General features: G+C 41.7%; 1 protein-coding gene across 5 annotated transcripts in view; it reads left to right on the top strand.

Annotated features, from left to right (window-relative positions):
- Positions 1–20048, top strand: part of NTRK2 (neurotrophic receptor tyrosine kinase 2) — a 444402-nt gene that overhangs the window by 148280 nt on the left and 276074 nt on the right. The gene's annotated exons all lie outside the window — the stretch shown is intronic.

Below are 20048 nucleotides of genomic sequence, written 5' to 3'. Positions count from 1 at the left end.
GTTTTCTGGAGGATTCCTTAGGGTTTTCTGTGTATATAATCATGTCACCTGCAAATAGTGATAACTTTACTTCTTCCTTGCCAATCCGGATACCTTTTATTTCTTTGTCTAGCCTAATTGCCCTGGCTAAGACTTCCAACACGATGTTGAATAAGAGCGGTGATAAAGGGCATCCTTGTCTGGTTCCCGTTCTCAAGGGAAATGCTTTCAGGTTCTCTCCATTTAGAGTGATATTGGCTGTTGGCTTTGCATAGATGCCCTTTATTATGTTGAGGAATTTTCCTTCAATTCTTATTTTGGTAAGAGTTTTTATCATAAATGGGTGTTGGACTTTGTCAAATGCCTTTTCTGCATCAATTGATAAGATCATGTGGTTTTTGTCTTTTGTTTTATTTATGTGATGGATTACATTAATGGTTTTTCTGATATTAAACCAGCCTTGCATACCTGGTATAAATCCCACTTGATCATGGTGAATTATTTTTTTGATGTGTTGTTGGATTCCATTGGCTAGAATTTTGTTGAGGATTTTTGCATCTATGTTCATGAGGGATATAGGTCTATAATTTTCTTTTTTTTGTAATATCTTTACCTGGTTTTGGTATCAGGGAGATGGTGGCTTCATAGAATGAGTTGGGTAGTATTCCGTCATTTTCTATGCTTTGGAATACCTTTAGTAGTAGTGGTGTTAACTCTTCTCTGAAAGTTTGGTAGAACTCTGCAGTGAAGCCGTCTGGGCCAGGGCTTTTTTTTGTTGGGAGTTTTTTGATTACAGTTTCAATCTCTTTTTTTGTTATGGGTCTATTTAGTTGTTTTACTTCTGAATGTGTTAGTTTAGGTAGGTAGTGTTTTTCCAGGAATTCATCCATTTCTTCTAGGTTTTCAAATTTGTTAGAGTACAATTTTTCGTAATAATCTGATATGATTCTTTTAATTTCAGTTGCTTCTGTTGTGATGTGGTCCTTCTCGTTTCTTATTCGGGTTATTTGTTTCCTTTCCTGTATTTCTTTAGTCAGTCTAGCCAATGGTTTATCAATTTTGTTAATTTTTTCAAAGAACCATCTTTTGGCTTTGTTAATTCTTTCAATTGTTTTTCTGTTCTCTAATTCATTTAGTTCAGCTCTAATTTTTATTATTTGTTTTCTTCTGGTGCCTGATGGATTCTTTTGTTGCTCACTTTCTATTTGTTCAAGTTGTAGGGACAGTTCTCTGATTTTGGCTCTTTCTTCTTTTTGTATGTGTGCATTTATGGATATAAATTGGCCTCTGAGCACTGCTTTTGCTGTGTCCCAGAGGTTTTGATAGGAAGTATTTTCATTCTCGTTGCTTTCTATGAATTTCCTTATTCCCTCCTTGATGTCTTCTATAACCCAGTCTTTTTTCAGGAGGATATTGTTCATTTTCCAAGTATTTGATTTCTTTTACCTAGTTTTCTGTTATTGATCTCTAGTTTTATTGCCTTGTGGTCTGAGAAGATGCTTTGTAATATTTCGATGTTTTGGACTCTGCAAAGGTTTGTTTTATGACCTAATATGTGGTCTATTCTAGAGAATGTTCCATGTGGGCTAGAAAAAAAAGTATATTTTGCAGCAGTTGGGTGGAGAGTTCTGTATAAGTCAATGAGGTCAAGTTGGTTGATTGTTGTAATTAGATCTTCCGTGTCTCTACTGAGCTTCTTACTGGATGTCCTGTCCTTCTCCGAAAGTGGTGTGTTGAAGTCTCCTACTATAATTGTGGAGGTATCTATCTCACTTTTCAATTCTGTTAAAATTTGATTTATGTATCTTGCAGCCCTGTCATTGGGTGCATAAATATTTAATATGGTTATGTCTTCCTGATCAATTGTCCCTTTTATCATTATATAGTGTCCTTCTTTATCCTTTGTGGTGGATTTAAGTCTAAAGTCTATTTTGTCAGAAATTAATATTGCTACTCCTCTTCTTTTTTGCTTATTGTTTGCTTGATATATTTTTTTCCATCCTTTGAGTTTTAGTTTGTTTGTGTCTGTAAGTCTAAGGTGTGTCTCTTGTAGGCAGCATGTAGATGGATCGTGTTTCTTTATCCAGTCTGTGACTCTCTGTCTCTTTATTGGTGCATTTAGTCCATTTACATTCAGGGTAATTATAGATAAATAAGTTTTTAGTGCTGTCATTTTGATGCCTTTTTATGTGTGTTGTTGACAATTTCATTTTTCCACATACTTTTTTGTGCTGAGGCGTTTTTCTTAGTAAATTGTGAGATCCTCATTTTCATAGTGTTTGACTTTATGTTAGTTGAGTCGTTACGTTTTTCTTGGCTTTTATCTTGAGTTATAGAGTTGTTATACCTTTTTGTGGTTACCTTATTATTTACCCCTATTTTTGTAAGTAAAAACCTAACTTGTATTGTTCTATATCGCCTTGTATCACTCCCATATGGCAGTTCAATGCCTCCTGTATTTAGTCCCTCTTTTTGATTATTGTGATCTTTTACCTATTGACTTCCACGATTCCCTGTTACATGTATTTTTTTTTTAATTGATCTTAATTTGTTTGTTTTTGTGATTTCCCTATTTGAGTTGATATCAGGATGTTCTGTTTTGTGACCTTGTGTTGTGCTGATATCTGATATTATTGGTTTTCTGACCAAACCATATCCTTTAGTATTTCTTGTAGCTTTGGTTTGGTTTTTGCAAATTCTCTAAACTTGTGTTTATCTGTAAATATCTTAATTTCGCCTTCATATTTCAGAGAGAGTTTTGCTGGATATATGATCCTTGGCTGGCAGTTTTTCACCTTCAGTGTTCTGTATATGTCGTCCCATTCCCTTCTTGCCTACATGGTTTCTGCTGAGTAATCTGAACTTATTCTTATTGATTCTCCCTTGAAGGAAACCTTTCTTTTCTCCCTGGCTGCTTTTAAAATTTTCTGTTTATCTTTGGTTTTGGTGAGTTTGATGATAATATGTCTTGGTGTTTTTCTTTTTGGATCAGTCTTAAATGGAGTTCGATGAGCATGTTGGATAGATATCCTTTCGTCTTTCATGATGTCAGGGAAGTTTTGTGTCAGGAGTTCTTCAACTATTTTCTCTGTGTTTTCTGTCCCCCCTCCCTGTTCTGGGACTCCAATCACCCGCAGGTTATCCTTCTTGATAGAGTCCCACATGATTCTTAGGGTTTCTTCATTTTTTTAAATTCTTTTATCTGATTTTTTTTCAGCTAAGTTGGTGTCGCTTCCCTGGTCCTCCAGATGTCCCAGTCTGCATTCTAATTGCTCGAGTCTGCTCCTCTGACTTCCTATTGTGTTGTCTAATTCTGTAATTTTATTGTTAATCTTTTGGATTTCTACATGCTGTCTCTCTATGGATTCTTGCAACTTATTAATTTTTCCACTATGTTCTTCAATAATCTTTTTGAGTTCTTCAACAGTTTTATCAGTGTGTTCCTTGGCTTTTTCTGCAGTTTGCCTTATTTCATTTGTGATATCTTTAAGCATTCTGTAAATTAGTTTTTTATATTCTGTATCTGATATTCCAGGATTGTATCTTCATTTGGGAAAGATTTTGATTCTTTTGTTTGGGGGCTTGGAGAAGCTGTCATGGTCTGCTTCTTTAAGTGGTTTGATATGCATTGTTGTCTCCGAGCCATCACTGGGAAACTAGTTTTTCCAGAAAATCTGCTGCGTCCAGTCCAAATCCCGGCGGGATGGTTCCCCAGCTGGGACGCTGCTCTCCCCGTTCCAAGACCAGTCACTGCTTCCCGGGGACTTCTCCTACCAGCTGCGTCCCACGCCGCCCGTGGAACCGGCTGGTCCCCCTCCCGGGGTTAGTTCAGGGGGGTGGAGCAGCTCTCTGTGCTTGTGCGGTACCTGACTGGTACGCTGGCTCCAGGCTCTGAAAACAATCGCTGCTTCCCCGTATTAGTTCGTTCTCTGTCTCTAAATCTGTGTTTGTTGTTCAGGGTTCGTAGATTGTTATGTATGTGATCGATTCACTTGTTTTTCCGTGTCTTTGTTGTAAGAGGGATCCGAGGTAGCGTCTGCCTAGTCCGCCATCTTGGCTCCGCCTCCTCCATAGGGTTTTTAATGGCTGATTTTTCAGAAGTAGATCCCCAGGCCTTTCTTCCAAGGCACCCCTGGGTGGACTCGAACCTCCAGCTTTTTGGTTAGCAGCCAAATGGGTTAACTGTTTCACCTAGATAATAGAAAGAGCTAATATTTATTGACCACCTATTGCATGCCAGACCCTCCTCTAAGCACTTTATATGTATTAGGTTATTTAATCTTCACAGCAACCCCATGACTTAAGTAATGTCATTAGCTTCATTCTACACATGAGGAAACTGAGGCAACATGCCCAAAGCCATACAGTTGTTGCGGGTGTGAGCTTCACAGCCCATGCCAACAACCACCCTTCTCTCTACCCCCTAGAACCTCAGACTTCTTCACACAGAAGCTCTTCTTCATTTTCACAGCAATTAGGAGGAGGAGAAGGAGAAGAGATGTAAGTTGGACTTGCTAGAAGTTATGGACATTGAGAATAAGGCTTTTTCAGTTATCAAAAGCCTTGGTGCCTGTCCTGTGCAGTCCAGATCATCCTTTAGAGGACCCATAGCTCAGAACCCCCCCACCCCAAGTAAGATAAAAAAAAAATTTAGGATGATAGTTTGAGTGATATGTCTGGGAACCTGGGCCATTTTTATGAAATCACCGTTCTTTGCCAATATGATTTTTGAATCCTTTCTGAGAATTAAAAAATAAAGAAGCAACCCAATGTTGTGGAACTGTCTGTGGCAGATGGTTATTTCAGCTCTAGGTGAGTCTTTGTTGTGACATTCTGGGACGTGGAAACTCTTGCTTTGGGTAATCATCTGTTATCTCAGCAAACTGCCAGCTAGGAATTATTATACCTATGATGGTTCAGGGCAGTGATTTTTATTTTGTTTTCCTAGAGAACAGCATATAAACTGTTTCCACTTAAAATCTGTGTGAAATATTAGAGGTTCAGTTTTAGGGGGAGATTTTCTTTCTATAAAGTTTTTGGCTTTGAGAGTGATTCCTGGCATAGAGGAATCCATACTTGGAGTCCAAGTGCCATGGTAGTGAGTAGAAACAAGAAATGTGACAGTTCACTTGAGATTGGGAACTTAGAGTGGGAGAGATGAGATGAAATTTAGACTTTAAGAACAAGTTAGCCTTCTTCTCAAGGTCTGACATCCCCATAGCTTCCCCTGGTAAATACAGCAATGCACAGTTAAACCATAGCGTTCGTTACCAGCCCAAGTCCTGAATTAATTTATTTTGTGTTAATTAAGTTTATAATTATATAGTAAAACATTTACTTTCTCCCTCAAGAAATTGCCTGAATTTTCTGAAGGGGCTTTGTGACTGTAATTTAGGTGCAATTAGCCAGTTAAATTTAGTTAGAATTTGGTTCATTTAGCTGCTGCTAGAAGGTTCTAGACAGGAGGAAACGTGCTATGTCTTGGAAGCTCCTTTGGATATGAAGAGACTGTGTGACCAAAGGCTCTCCTCTGGACTTGGAGCGCATAGCACAGGCCTCTTGTACAATTGGAAGCAGGAAATATATCAAGGTATTTAGATATTAAGATATCTGAAAGACTAGCAGGTAATTACTATCTGTGCATATTCCTTAGTTATGAAACTGTGGAGTCTTAGCATCTTAGTCATCTAGTGCTGCAAGAACAGAAATACCACAAGTGGATGGCTTTAACAAACAGAAATTTATTTTCTCACAGTTTGGGAAGCTAGAAGTCTAATTGAGAATGCCAGCTCTAGGGGAAGGCTTTCTCTCTCTGTTGACTCTGGAGGAAAGTCCTTTTCTCTTTTGAGCTTCTGCTCCTGGGCAGTCTTCATGTGGCTTGGCGTCTGTCTTCCCCAGTCTCTCCTTGCTAGCTCGCATTTAATCTCTTTTATATCTCAAAAGAGATTGACTCAAGATACACCCTATACTATTCCTGCCTCATTAACATAACAAAGACAAGTCATTCCCAAATGGGATTCTAACCACAGGCATAGGGGTTAGGATTTACAACACATTTTTCTGTGGGACACAAGTCAATCCATAACACTTAGTATGTGTGAATGAAAGCAAAATTCTTTTGCAAAAAATGTATTTGTGATACCGGAATTGGAACTGAAACCATAGATTGGTTCTCGGACATTTTCCACCATGAATATGAAATCCTTAGGATTTGCCAGCATTCACACTTAGAGTGATACCACCAGCGAGCAGCCATCATTTTGGTTGGGAAAGGCGCCTTACACAGTGAGAGTGGTTCAAAGAGAGACGTGGCCACCCCATCCAGCTGATAGCTGAGATTCCATGCAGCTCTCCACCAGCGTCCCCGGGATTTTCTCAGTTTGGAACACACTTTTACAGGAGTGTGAAGCTGGGATGTTTAAGAAAGTTTCTTTCCGTGACTTTTTACTTCATAGCCCACGACAAAGAATCTACTTAGATCTATGATTTAAAAATGCAGTTGGAAGTAATCATTTACAGTGACCGCTGAGCACGCTGTGGATATGGTTGGATTTCACTGTTCATGACTGGAATGGAAATCTGGAAAGCAATAAGGCACAGTTATTCTAGTAAGTAGAAGACCCTGGGTGGTTTGAATGGTTAACATGCTCGGCTGCTAACTGAAAGGTTGGATGTTCGAGTCTACCTAGAGGCTCCTTGGTAGAAAGACCTGGTGATCTAAAAATCAGCCATTGAAAATCCTATGAAGCGCAGATCTAGTCTGACTCACATGAGGTCACCATAAATTGAAATAAACTTGACAGCAACTCAACTAGGTTTTTTTGGTTTTTGTTTTTATTCTAGTAAGTAGCACAAGAGTATCCTGGCAATGGATCAGGGGTTGGTGGAATGAGGATTCATATCCTCTGAAGTCATCTTGGTTCTTGAAGTACTTATTCTAGGTGAATCAACAGAAGTCTTTGCTTGGGAGAGGAAGCTTGAGAATTTTTGCCCTACAGCTGAATTATACAAAATGGTTTTAAAAGACACGTTAGATTACAGACTAGAAAGCCCTGTGGGACAATTCTACTCCATCACATGGGGTCACTCTGAGTCAAAATTGACTCAATGGCACTTAATAACAATGACAACATAATTAAAGTGTGAGGGAATGTTATGATTTAATTGTGTCCCCCCAAAATGTGTATCAACTTAGCTAGGCCATGATTCCTAGTATTGTGTGGTTGTCCACCATTTTGTGATCTGATGTGATTTTCCTATGTGTTGTAAATCCTACCTCTGTGATGTTAATTAGGCAGGATTAGAGGCAGTTATGCTGATGAGGCAGAACTCAATCTACAAGATTAGGTTGTATGTTGCATCAATCTCTTTTGAGATATAATAGAGAATATCGAGCAGAGGGGAGGGAGACCTCATGCCACCACGAATGAAGAATCAGGAGGGGAGCACATCCACTGGACCCAGGATCCCTGTGCTGAGAAGATCCTAGATCAGGGGAGGTTGATGACAAGGACCTTCCCCCAGAGCTGACAGAGAAAGCCTTCCCCTGGAGCTGGCACCCTGAATTTGGACTTCTAGCCTCCTAGACTAGAAACCCTGGTGGCCTAGTGGTTAAGTGTAAGGCTGCTAAGCAAAGGGTCAGCAGTTTGAATCCACCAGGCACTCCTTGGAAACTCTATGGGGCAGTTCTACGCTGTTCTATAGGGTCGCTATGAGTCAGAATCAACTCAGTGGCACTGGGTAGCCTCCTAGACTGTGAGAGAATAAATTTTTGTTCGTTAAAGCCATCCACTTGTGGTATTTCTGCATGACTGTGTAATTCATGAGTGAAACATGAAATTGAGTGAAACATGAAATTAAGTTAAACAAAACGTGGTCATCTATCTTTATGTTTGCATATGTAAAATGGAAGCACCACCACCAGCAACCACCCCATGCTGAGGAACTTGTACGTAACATCTAGTTGCTGTGGACTTGATTCTGACTCATGGGGACCCCATGTGTGTCAGAGTAGAACTGTGCTGCACAGGGTTTTCAATGACTGATTTTTTGGAAGTAGGTCATTAGGCCTTTTATCTGAGGCACCCTGGGGACTTGAGCCTCCAACGTTTTGGTTAGCTGCCAAGTGAGTTAAGCGTTTGCACCACCCAGGGACTCCATGGACACTGTTAGGTATTTATATTAGTTCTAGGCTTCACAACAACCCTACATGTTAGATTTTTTTCATCTCTACTTTTGAGTTGGGTAACTGAGGTTCTGAGAAATTCTGGACTTGGCGAGGGTTACACTGCTCACGTGCAACAGAGGCAGGGCCTAAACTCAGGCCTGTCTGGCTTCTGGCTGCTTCTTGCTGTGGAACCAGCCAGGCAGCCAGCCAGCCAGCAGGAGGTTTCCTATTAGGCAGGGCTGTGGAAATGAACCCTTTAGCATAAAACCGTCAAGGAAGATAAACTTGTGGGGAGATCGTACCTAGTAAAATTCTGATTTCAATGGCTGCTGTAAGCAAAGTTCTAGAATCATGTATAGTTAAATGATGGCTGATAAATGGCTATAATTGTGAAGAACAAAAGAAAAACTCATTAATAATCCAGCCATTCCTTCCTGGCACATGGAATTACACTCTGTCCTTTCATCTGTGTGACTTTTTTAATTTTTACTGTTTTCATGTAAGGCAGTGCATATGCCTCATCACGTCTGTCTTGGAATACCTCTCTGGGCTTTATGCAGATGGTGATTCCTGCTTTAAACTGGTAGGGTGTGTAGTCTTACAAGGTAAACAGCCTTTCCCTTTTAATCACTTTGACTTAGCAAAGAGCTTCCTCTAAGTTTTGGAAAACAATCCTTAAAATAATGTCGGATGTTTAGAGAGACTAAAATTTCATTAAAAAATGTCTAGAGTACATTGTTTTTCCAGTGTCTTGGTTCTGATTGATTCTTTGGGTGGCTGCAATAATTCTTAATAAAGCGGTTATATTGGGTGCACCATAGTTGGGACTATGCAGTATTTTATTCCATTGTACCTGGAGTCACTATCAGCTAGGGCCTACTCAACGGCAGCTATTAAGTTGATATTCATACCTTATTTAAAGAGGAAAATAGTGTGAAACCTGCTGTGTGTGTATGCAAAAAATGCAAGCTCTTTAAAATGCAGAGTTTTCTTCATGTTTAAAATCGCACATGAACCAAAGAATGATGAAGAGACTTGTTGTATTCTGACATGAAGGAATCAAAAGTAGAATCTTCCTTTCAGAAAGGGGCATTGTTATGTAAAACCACTGAGACTGGCACACTTCCAGCTTTTGTAAGACCTTGCTGAGGTGTTAGGACAGTGGGGTGGAATCTCATGGCAGCTTGGGCCTTTTCCAAAATCAGCTCTTTGATCGAATAAAAATGTCAGTAACCACAGAGGCTTCTACAACTGTGGGGAGAATGTAAGTCAAGTCTGGGGTTCTGTTGGCTGCCTCAGTCTGAATGCATGTAAGACTGTGGCCCTGGACCAGGCTTTACTCTTTTAAAGTTTCCTGTTGAGAATCTGCACTCAGATTTACCGTTTTATGAGGCTTTTCAAGATGGGTCACCTACCAAGTGTTCAGAGCCTGCACTGCGATTTGTCAGTTCTGCCAGAATCCTAGAGTTCTACCTGGTGCGGAAGCACTTTAGGTGTGTGGGTCCTGTTTGGTGACATGTATGAATGAGTACTCTTTCAGACTGATGAGCAATTCTGGGATACGCCCCTATACACCTTGCTAGATGCGTTAGTTTCCTGTTGTTCTTATTAGTCTAGTCAGTTGTTAGTCTAGTCAGGTCTGGCCCATAGTGACCCTGTGTACAATAGAACGAGCCACTGCCCAATTCTGTACCATTCTCACAATCTTTGCTATGCTTGAGCCCATTGTTGCAGCCTTTGTGTCAATCCATCTCATTGAGGGTCTTCCTCTTTTCTGCTGATGCTCTACTTTACCAAGCATGATGTCCTTCTCCAGGGACATGTCCCTGCTGATAACATGTCCAAAAATACGTGAGATGAAGTCTTGCCATTCTTGCTTCTAAGGTACATTCTGGCTGTACTCCTTCCAAGACAGATTTGTTCTTTCTTCTGGTAGTCCATGATATATTCAATATTCTTCACCAGTATCATAATTCAAAGTTATCAGTTCTTCTTCGGTCTTCCTTATTCATCGTCCAGCTTTCACATGCATATGAGGCAATTGAAAATACCATGGCTTGGGTCAGGCACACCTTAGTTTTCAAAGTGACATCCTTGCTTTTCAACACTTTAAAGAAGTCTTTTGCAGCGCTTTTGCCCAACCTGATATATCACAATGAAGTATCACAAGCTGGGGTCAGAAGTATATTGTCTCACAGTTCTGGAGGCCAGAAGTCCAAAAATTAGGGTATTGACCATGTGGATTCCTTCTGAGGACTCTGAAGGAGAGCATCCCCCATGCCTCTCTCCCAGTTTATGTTGATGACTGGAGGTCTTTGGCATTCCTTGGCTTGCAGCTGTATCTGCCTCAGTTGTCACACAGTTGTTTTCCCTCTCTCTGTCTCCCTGTGCTTCTCCTCTTTTATATTCTTTTTGGCAGGCGTAATTCAGTCTATAGCACTAGGAGAAGAGATGATCATTGGAGTTTAAGTTGGATATGCTGCCAAAGAGACAGATCAGGGACTTCTTATTTCTCTTTACGGAGAAGTGTCAAGTAATGCCCAGGTAGACTTACCAAGGGCAGGATAATCACGATTCCAAACCAACATCCATAGATACCAGGAATGCCAAATCCATCCACAGCTACCCTGCCAAATATCCCATTCTCCTCTCAGGTACTGTGGAGAAGATGCAAGTCTCTTCCTAGTTTTAATTCTTGGTCTAGCTAGCTCACATCTGGAGGTAATGTCTGGTCTTCTGCTAGCAGTTGTTCTGGGGAAAATAACACCAGAGAAAAAGGACATGTTTGGGTGAAGTTCCTCCTCCCCTCCCCATATTCTCCACCTGTGTCTGAGTTTGGACACATCCACATGTCTAGATATAAGGCTGAGGCCGGGGGAGAATCTTTGAAGACTGGAGCGTCCTCTGCCTGCGTGGGCATAGACGTGTGTCTGCAGAGCCATGGAAGTGGAGCTGCGGCCCCACCACTTTGGTCTTTGAGCAAAACACCTGGGCAGCGGGTGGTTAATGTCCTTGGTAGTGAAGGCTGGACAGTGAGGAGGCAATGCAATAGCAACACATGGGGAGGGGAAACCACCTTAGGGCTCTGGAGTCACCACATGGACTTTGCTGTTAGCTGCCGACTAGCATGGCAACCCCATGCCCAACAGATTGGTTGTGGATCAGACTGTTTGTTTTAGTCCAGAAGCTCCACTGAAACTTTTTCAGCATCATAACAACATGCAGCCCTCCAATGACAGATGAGTGGTGGCTGCGCAGGAGGTACATTGGCTGGGAACTGAACCTGTATCTCCCGCATGGAAGGCCAGATGTTTACCACTCCATCCCCCATGGGCTAAACCAACCAACCAAACAAACAAACCCTTTGCTGTCTAGTCAGGTTGACCTCATAGAACTGCCCCATAGTGTTTTTAAGGAGTGGTTGATGGATTTGAACTGCAGGCCTTTTGGGTAGCAGCCAAGCTCTTAACCACTGTACCTCTGTGGCTCCCCCCTCCCCACCATGGGCTAGACTCCTTGAAAAGCCTTAATTTAGTCTTCAGAGCACTGACTTTGGCAGTCTCACCTTGCCCACTGCTGATCATAGATGGCAGCATGCTTCCAAAATGTTCATTGCCAGACAGAATAAAGATCTTGTGTTTTATCTTGAAGATTCAAATAATTCAGGCTTATTGTAGCCAGTTCCTGGGGAGTATCAACATCACCTATCTTTGTTTCGCATTTTGGAATACTTGATTCTTGGCTGAGGTTTCATTATCTTTTGCACTTAGCTAATTAAAGTGGAGGAGCCCTGGTGGTGCAGTGGTTAAGCACTTGGCTGCTAACCCACCAGCCGCTCTATGGGAGAAAGATGTGGGTGGCAGTCTGCTTCCATAAAGATTACAGCCTTGGAAACCCTATGGGGCAGTTCTACTCTGTCCTGTAGGGTCCCTATGAGTTGGAATAGACTTAATGGCAAAGGTTTTTTTTTTTTTTTTGTTGTTAGTCACCTATTTGGGAGCCCTGGTGACACAAGGGTTAAGCGCTGGGCTGCTAACAGAAAGGTTGAAAGGTTGGCATTTCAAACCCACCGAGTGGCTCCATGGGAGAAAGATGTGGCAGTCTGCTTCTGTAAAGATTTACAGTCTTGGAAACCTTATGGGGCAGTTCTACTCTGTCCTATAGAGTTGCTATGAGTCAGAACTGACTCAAAGGCAACGACTTCGAACTGATTAATTAAAATGGAGATAGAATTTATAAGGTGCCTCTGTTCAAGTGAGGGTAATTTGTTTGACCTGCTTCCTGCTTAATTGGAACCACTTGTGTATCTGACTTCTAGATTTTGCAACAGCAGGCAGGGACACTGCACAAAGAAGTCCCCCGATAATTGCTTTCTTAGAGAAGATCTAAATTGCTAAAGATTTTCAAACTGTTTTTGAAGCGTTGGTTAGGGTGCCCAATGAAAAAGTGTTACTCCAGGACAGATTTTATGTTTACCTACTCTCTTTGTCCTAGGACCAGTTTAATATGGGGCTGGACTTATATCCCTGCTTGGGAGCCTTCTTATCACTATTTTTACTCTTCAGTAACTGTGGGCACTCTGCTTACATGCTTGAGGCCTCCGTGAAGTACATCAACAGAAACTCCTGCTTCTTTTACTCCTCTTCCTGCTCCTCTTCCTTCCATCTCTTGCTTTTCCTCTTCATCGTAATCCTGATCATCAGCAGACAGACACTGACTCATCCATGGCCATGTCTTTTCCCTTACTTGTTTTGTGCATCATTTACTTTTCTAGAAATTTATTCCCAGATCTATGTTGGTCTGTGGCCCACAGTTTCAGCCATAATTGGGCAGAGTCAAGCAACTCCCATTGTGCATGTCTTAGGTTTTTTGCAAGTTTTAGGTAGTTACACATTGGTTGAGTAATAGTATTCATGCCATTTACATCCCATTTGGACACTGTAGGTTCAGCGTCCTGGCGTCATATACCATGAAGAGCCACTGGCTACAATATTTTGGCAAAAATAAATTTAGGCACAAAATCTATGGTGGCAGCAGAAGATGTATATTCTTGTATAATGGAATATATGTACATTGTCATGCTGAATATTTGAGTCACTGGTCAGCTTCTCTGGACTCAGAATATCTTTAAGAAGATGTTATTTCCTCTACACAGAACTGCCCTATAGATTTTGTAATTTGTGTTAATTGAAGTGACCCAGAGGCTAGGCAGACACTACAGGAGAACAGCAGATTGATTTGGGTGTCTCAGTGTGGTTGTAGTGAAAGTCTCTGAGCACCTCAATGCCTCTCATACTACAAACTCCATCTTTTCTTTCTATTTCACTGAAAGTGTTTTTAGGTGATCCCTGGATAGAGACAATGGCGTCAGTGTTTGGATCTGCTCCCTGTCCTGTTTGAAATCTCCAGAATAGTCATTATTGAGTCCTTGGATACTTGTCATCACGCCCTGATGGTCAGAACACATCCTTCTTAGAATTATTGAATTTTAATTGTGCAATAACTTTGGCTTTCCTTACATAGTCTAGGATTGCCAAGAACTTTGTGTTTCCTCCTTTAGTTTTCAGATCACAACTAAACTTCATATTGCAAAGTAAAAATGGAGCTTTTCCTTTAGAATCCTTGACAGCTGAGCACCGTCAGCCACTTATTATTAGATTTTCACCTCCAGCTAATAAATGGAGAGTAATTTCCTTTGTCCCACTCCCACGCCCACTGTAATGTTGATAATAGTGAGAATTAGACTAAAGCAAGTCTAGCACCTTTCCTCCAGGAGCTTAAAATGCTTCAGGATGCACTCACTGGGTGTCCATATGTCTAACTCGGTAGACTTCAGTATACTTCTGAGTAAATATGTGATTTTGCTCAGGAAGCTTTGGAGTGACTCGGTTTACTTAGTTACCGACGAGAAACAATAGATCCTGCATTGTGTCGTATGCTCCCCTTCCCCCATTTTTGTTCTGTTGTTGAGTACATCAAAGTTCTCCAATACAACTCAAAATTTAGACATCCCTGGGTGCCACAAACAGTTTGCACTCAACTGCTAACCTAGAGGTTGGCAGTTTGAACCCACCCAGAGGCGCCATGGAAGAAAAGCCATGACGATCTGTTCATGTGAAGATGACAGCCAAGAAAACCCAGTGGGGCTCAGTTCTACTCTGTAACACATGGGGTCACCATGAGTTTGGAATTGCCTCAATGACAACATTGAGTTTTCCGTTTTGTTTTGTTTTTATTGTGAATCTGAAAATATATTCAGTCTCTGGTACCATGTGAGACAGCACTGGGCAGGGAAGATGTGCTAGCATGCTCTCTCTGCCTTCCAGTAGCTTGCAGTCTGGGGCCTGGGGAAGCACAGAGAAAGGAAATACAAGTGTAGAAAAGGTACAAAAGAAGGCCTCATGAGTAGAAGATGATGTTGGAGAAGTTCAGAGGAGGGTGAACTGAATATTTGCAGGAGAAGTCCCTTGCCCTGGACCTTAAAGAATGGCCAAGGCTTCTTTCTATAAGTGTACCTGGCTCCTGTGGAAGGAGACCTCAGGAACAGGTAATGTGTATGGACAAAGAACATTCTTGGAAGCCAAAGGAAGGTCTGCTGGCAGTGGAGGGGGTGGTTAAACAGCTTTTTGATTGAGCTCAGAGAAGAAAGCAACAGGACCTGAACTTATGTAGTGGGAAGTTTCTGCTACAGGTGCAGGTGACACCTTTATAAAGGATAGGCTGACAGTCCAGAGGTTCTGGGTTTTGATTTCTACCCTCTTGCTCCATTCTTGGTGACCTTGGATGCATCAGGGCTGCCATGTGGACCAGGGGAAAAAGCCTATAAGATAGGAAAAGCAGCAAACAGCAAGGGACAGTTAGCACAACACCCAGCAGATACTAAGTGCTCCACAAATGTCAATTTAGGACCCCCAAAAACCAAACCCATTGCTGTTGAGTTGATTCCGACTCATAGCGACCCTATAGGGTAGAATAGAACTGCCCCATAGGGTTTCCAAGAAGTGCCTAGTGGATTGGAACTGCTGACCTTTTGGTTAGCAATCCAACGCCTAACCACTACACCACCAGGGTTTCCCAACTGAGGACACTTGGTGTTTAATTAAGCCCAGGTGCTGAAATAATGCAAAAGTGAAACCTAGATCAAATGTGATTTTGTGATGGGAATATTCTTAAACCCACTCTTTTCTAGCATCTCATGTTATGAGAATGCGGGAGTTCATTTTTCCATTTTACCTAGTAAACATTTTCCAGAAGGCTCAGGAAGCATCCACATTGCCTTCAAATGAAGGTGAGTCGCTGCATGGGTACCCTGGCCTCCACTGTTTGTGAAGTGGCTCTGTGCCCTGCAGACTCCAAAGCTGGCAGTTTTCCGCTTGAACTCTCCAAATGACAAATGTGATAAGATTTGCTTTTTTAGATAGCAGCTGCATCTTTCTTCCGTTCCTGTCTCTTCCTTTCAACTCAGCAGTTTTCCTTTTTGCTCCGGATAAATTGCTGTTAATTTAAATGTACGGCGGGGCCCCTGCCATTTTATGGCTGATTGCTTCTGAGTAATAGGAGGGAAATGTGGGCACTTTTGAATGTAAATAAATCTCAATGGGTTGGGAGCCAATGGTAAAGAAAGCTCAGGGCTTCACTGACCTTCAAGGCTCCCTTCCCACCCCCACCCCACCCCCATTCTTTCCCTTCCAGATCCTAAACTAGCATTTAGCAGAGATTGAGTTTTAGGCCACATCTGTTCTTTCCTGCTCTGCTTTCAACTTTACGTCCCATCTTCCAGAAGCACCTGCTTCCCCTTTATTCCTCCTTAGCTCAGCTAGTTGTCGGTAGCGAAGGCAAAGTTTCCTGAAAGTCATTTCTGATAAAGGAACTAGTCTCACGGTAACTTTTGCTCCTGCGCGTGCACCATCGGAATGCCGCAAATGCTTCAGAATGTCACATTGTCAAAATATCTGTATTTCAGGCTCATAAGCTAGACAGCTCGTTTGGCTGCTAAACGCACAAGATGTTCAGCCATTTGTTGTGGTCTAAAAACTTTTCTGCTCACTAGGAGAAAATAATCGTCTATTGTTTGATATCATTTTGTGGTCCTCTCTCGAGACTCTTGTAACCTGAGAGGGCAAAAGTCATGAGGTAAATTGGGGCCCTGATTGAATTTTACTGTGAAGCACCGGCTACGTTTTCTTATAAAAACTCGTTGCCGTTGAGTTGATTCTGACTCGTAGCGACCCTATAGGGCAGACTAGAACTGCCCCATAGGGTTTCCAAGGAATGGCTGGTGGATTCGAACTGCTGACATTCTGGTTAGCAGCTGAGCTCTTAACCACTGCACTAAACCAGGACCCCTTCTTATAAAAGGGTCGATTTTTAGAACTAATTTTTCAACGTGCGATAGGATTTCTTTAATGTCTGAACGGTCTGTGAAGATCAAGGATATCAAAGAGAAGGCTGACTTGCCTCCCTTCAGGGTGGGGTGGTGGTGGTGACAGTGTGAATACAGACACTACCTATCGCTTAAGATTGTAATAAGCTGGCTTTTCCTCACAACGAAGATGTCGCTTGGGTTTTTACGGTGGCTTCACTTGTTTTTACGGCTTGGGTGTCCCGGCAGATGTGTCATGAAAGCCAAGCAGAAGGATGCTGCAGAGAGTCGCTGGACATCTGGCTGTTGTTCTTGTCGTTATTTGTCATGGAGCTGGCTCCAGCTCGTGGTGACCCCATGTGCAACAACACAATGCTGCCCGATCCTGTGTCAGCTTCATGATCGTCGGCATGCTCAAGTCCACGGTTGCAGCCGCTGTATGTTTTGAGTGCCTTGCAACCTAGAGGGGTCGTCTTCCAGCACTATATTGGACAATATTCTGTTGTGACTCATAGGGTTTTCATTGGCCGATCTTTTGGAAGTAGATTGCTAGGTTTTTCTTCCTAGTCTGTCTTAGCCAGCCCACCATGGATAACCCTGCTGGTATTTGAAATACTGGTGGCATAGTTTCCAGCATTATTGCAACATGCAAGCCACCACAGTACAACAAACTGACAGACGAGTGGCGGTGACATCCATTTAAATATGGGCAAATGGAGTTGCTGCCTGGGAGAATGGCAATCCAAGAGTTTGCATCTAACAGAGCAAATGGCGTTTCCCAGTTGTAATAGTTACAGAGGCTGGAGGGGTCTGGAGGAGGAAAAGGGCAAACGGAGGCAAAGAGTGACCTGGTTCTTGCTGTGGACGCTCTGGCATCTGTAAACCCTTAGAATTTCTGAGCTGTAAACCCACTGGTAATAAGGCTTGTGCTAGCAGTTTAATCTGTTGTGTTATTTTCTAAAATCAAATGCCCTTCAAAATGAAATGGGCTGAGAAACTACTATATTGAATCAATAAATCTTTTTTTTGTTGTTTTGGAAGTGATGTCTTCTGTTTGTATCACCAAATTTCTCCTGTTTTTATTGGCAGACTTGACATCCTAAGATTAATCTTGTTTCAGAGGGAAAGAATTTAGGTTCCACCCTCTTAAAACCCTGAGGAGTAACTAAGGTGTTTGGTTTGTTGACTTGGCCTGTGTGTCCTTTTTGCCACAGAGCACTCTTAACCTAGTGCTGCTTACGTTTGCCTGGAGGCTAAACATTTACAAAGAGACTAGAGAAAGACACGAAGGACAGTTAATCAGTGCCGCTTCCTAAATTCACCGTGCTTTGTGGGTGAATAAACTCATGAAGGATGTTTGGTGTCCGTACTGAGTTCTTTTTCTCAGAGAATTGGAAGGGCAGGAGAGAGAAATGCCACGGGAACTGAGCTCGTAGACTCTGGGAGTGTTATTGTGAATGATGGTACAGATTGGTGGTGGTAATTACTGCTCAGGAGGCAGATGACACCAGCACTTGGCAGACCAGACACCAGGTTGAGGAAGATGGAGAGTCTAGAGAGTTCGGTTTAGAAGTGTCTTCCAAAGCTGAACATGAAAATGTCTTGGGGGTTTCTACTTCGTCATCTATTTTGTCATTTATGAATTTGATAAAGAGCCATTGAAAATTCCGCACGTGATTTTATGTAACAGAATTCTTCCCCTTCCTGATGTTTCCGTAGGCAAGTTTGGAGAGCTAGTCGTGCCCTCCTTTGTACTCTGGGGGTACTTTTCTCATGCCCTCGCCCCCACCTCAACCCTGCACAGCAACCTGGCAGGTGGTTTAAAAAAAAAAAAGAAAGAAAAAAAACCTGTGGCCATCCTCTAGATTCCAATTTATAGCAGCCCTATAGGACTGCCCCATAGGGTTTCCAAGGAGCGGCCAGTGGACTTGAACTGCCGACCTCTTGGTTAGCAGCCAAGTTCTTAGCCACTGCATTACCAGGGCTCCAGCAGGGAGGTTAAAGAATCACAAATCTTGGGTCGCAACCTGGACTCCATATGTACTAGCTGTGGACCTTGGGCAAACCACTCAGGGCTCGGCTTCCTCTCCAGTGAAGAGGGAGCCATAATAGAACATATGTCATAGGGTTATCGTGAAACTGAAAGGGATGATTTGGGCAAAGAGCTGAGAAGAGGGCCTGGCACAAAGTAAATTAGCTGCTTATTTGTGCAAATTACTTACCGTCTTTCTCCATCTGGTAGACAATGAGGCATTTGAGATCAAAAAGCTCCATTTTCTCTATTTTTATATCACGTCTTACAGTGTCCACTCTTTGGTCAGTGTACAATAAATGTTTTCAGGATCAATTAATATTAAACCCATTGCCATTGAGTCAATTCCAACTCATAGTAACCTTATAGGACAGAGTAGAACTGCCTTATAGAGTTTCCAAGGAGCGCCTGGTGGATTTGAACTGCCAATCTTTTGGTTAGCAGACATAGCTCTTAACCACTATGCTACCAGGGTTTCCTCAATTAATATTAGGTTTAATATATTATTTGTTTTGTGTATATATATATATATATATATAATATGTACATATAAGATATATTTATATATAATATATACACATATGATGTGCAATATACAATATACTGCCTGCTGTCTGCTATATATGGTACATAATAGGTATTACCTGGAGGTGTGTATTTGTTGTATATTTGGTATAGTGGTTAGTTAACTTTAGGCAATCAATTAATTATTTAGTATCGGGATTCCTGAAAAACCATCTAAATCTTTGTATGATCCGCTATTTCACTAGTCAAGGCTGGCCAGATTTCTTGTCCTCTTGCTAAGCCATCAATCAGCTATCGCAGAGATAATTTGGTAAAATTAGGCAGGAAAAGATAATCAGGGCTTGGGTTGATGTTTGTTGCTGAATTTAATCTTTTTCCCTTATATAGCCAAATTATATGAAAATTCTTCCAGGGTCATCTATATTGTAACATCTCTTTAAATTAAGATGTTAACATTTGTTCCAGTTGTGAATGGAGCTGCCTGCAGAAATCCTTTGCAGTTTTCCCCTCCCCAGGTTTCATGCACCATAAAAACAGCCAGTTTCAAGTTTAAGTTGCTCAATGAGATGCACCTTTCCTCCTGATTTCTGTTTTTTTTTTTATATATATATATATTGTGTTATGTTTTAAAGTGTATTCCATGTTGGTGTCTTATTTTTGATGTTTATTTATTATGTTCTTTTGAAAGTGATTATACTTGTATGTTAATTTCCATTGGTTTTTCTTTTGAGCATGACTTATGTTTTATTTTGTGTTTCTTTTAGGTTTTGTTTTGTTTCATAAGATCCCACTGGATGGGTAACTGAAATAAAGGAAAAAGACAGAGAAAGGGACTGTGGTGCTTGTTGGTTGATGCTGTCCTCTAAGCTGGACTCTCGGGAATGGCGTTGGCTTATCCCCAAAGTGCTGCTTGTCTGGGGTTTTCTGTTAGCTGTGGGTGGTATTTGAAGGACAGACAGCGTGAAGCCTGCATGTATGGTGAG

Source organism: Loxodonta africana, chromosome 9 (assembly GCF_030014295.1).
Source record: "Loxodonta africana isolate mLoxAfr1 chromosome 9, mLoxAfr1.hap2, whole genome shotgun sequence".
Classification (NCBI taxonomy): Eukaryota; Metazoa; Chordata; class Mammalia; order Proboscidea; family Elephantidae; genus Loxodonta; species Loxodonta africana.
This window is presented reverse-complemented; position numbering and strand designations above follow the sequence as displayed.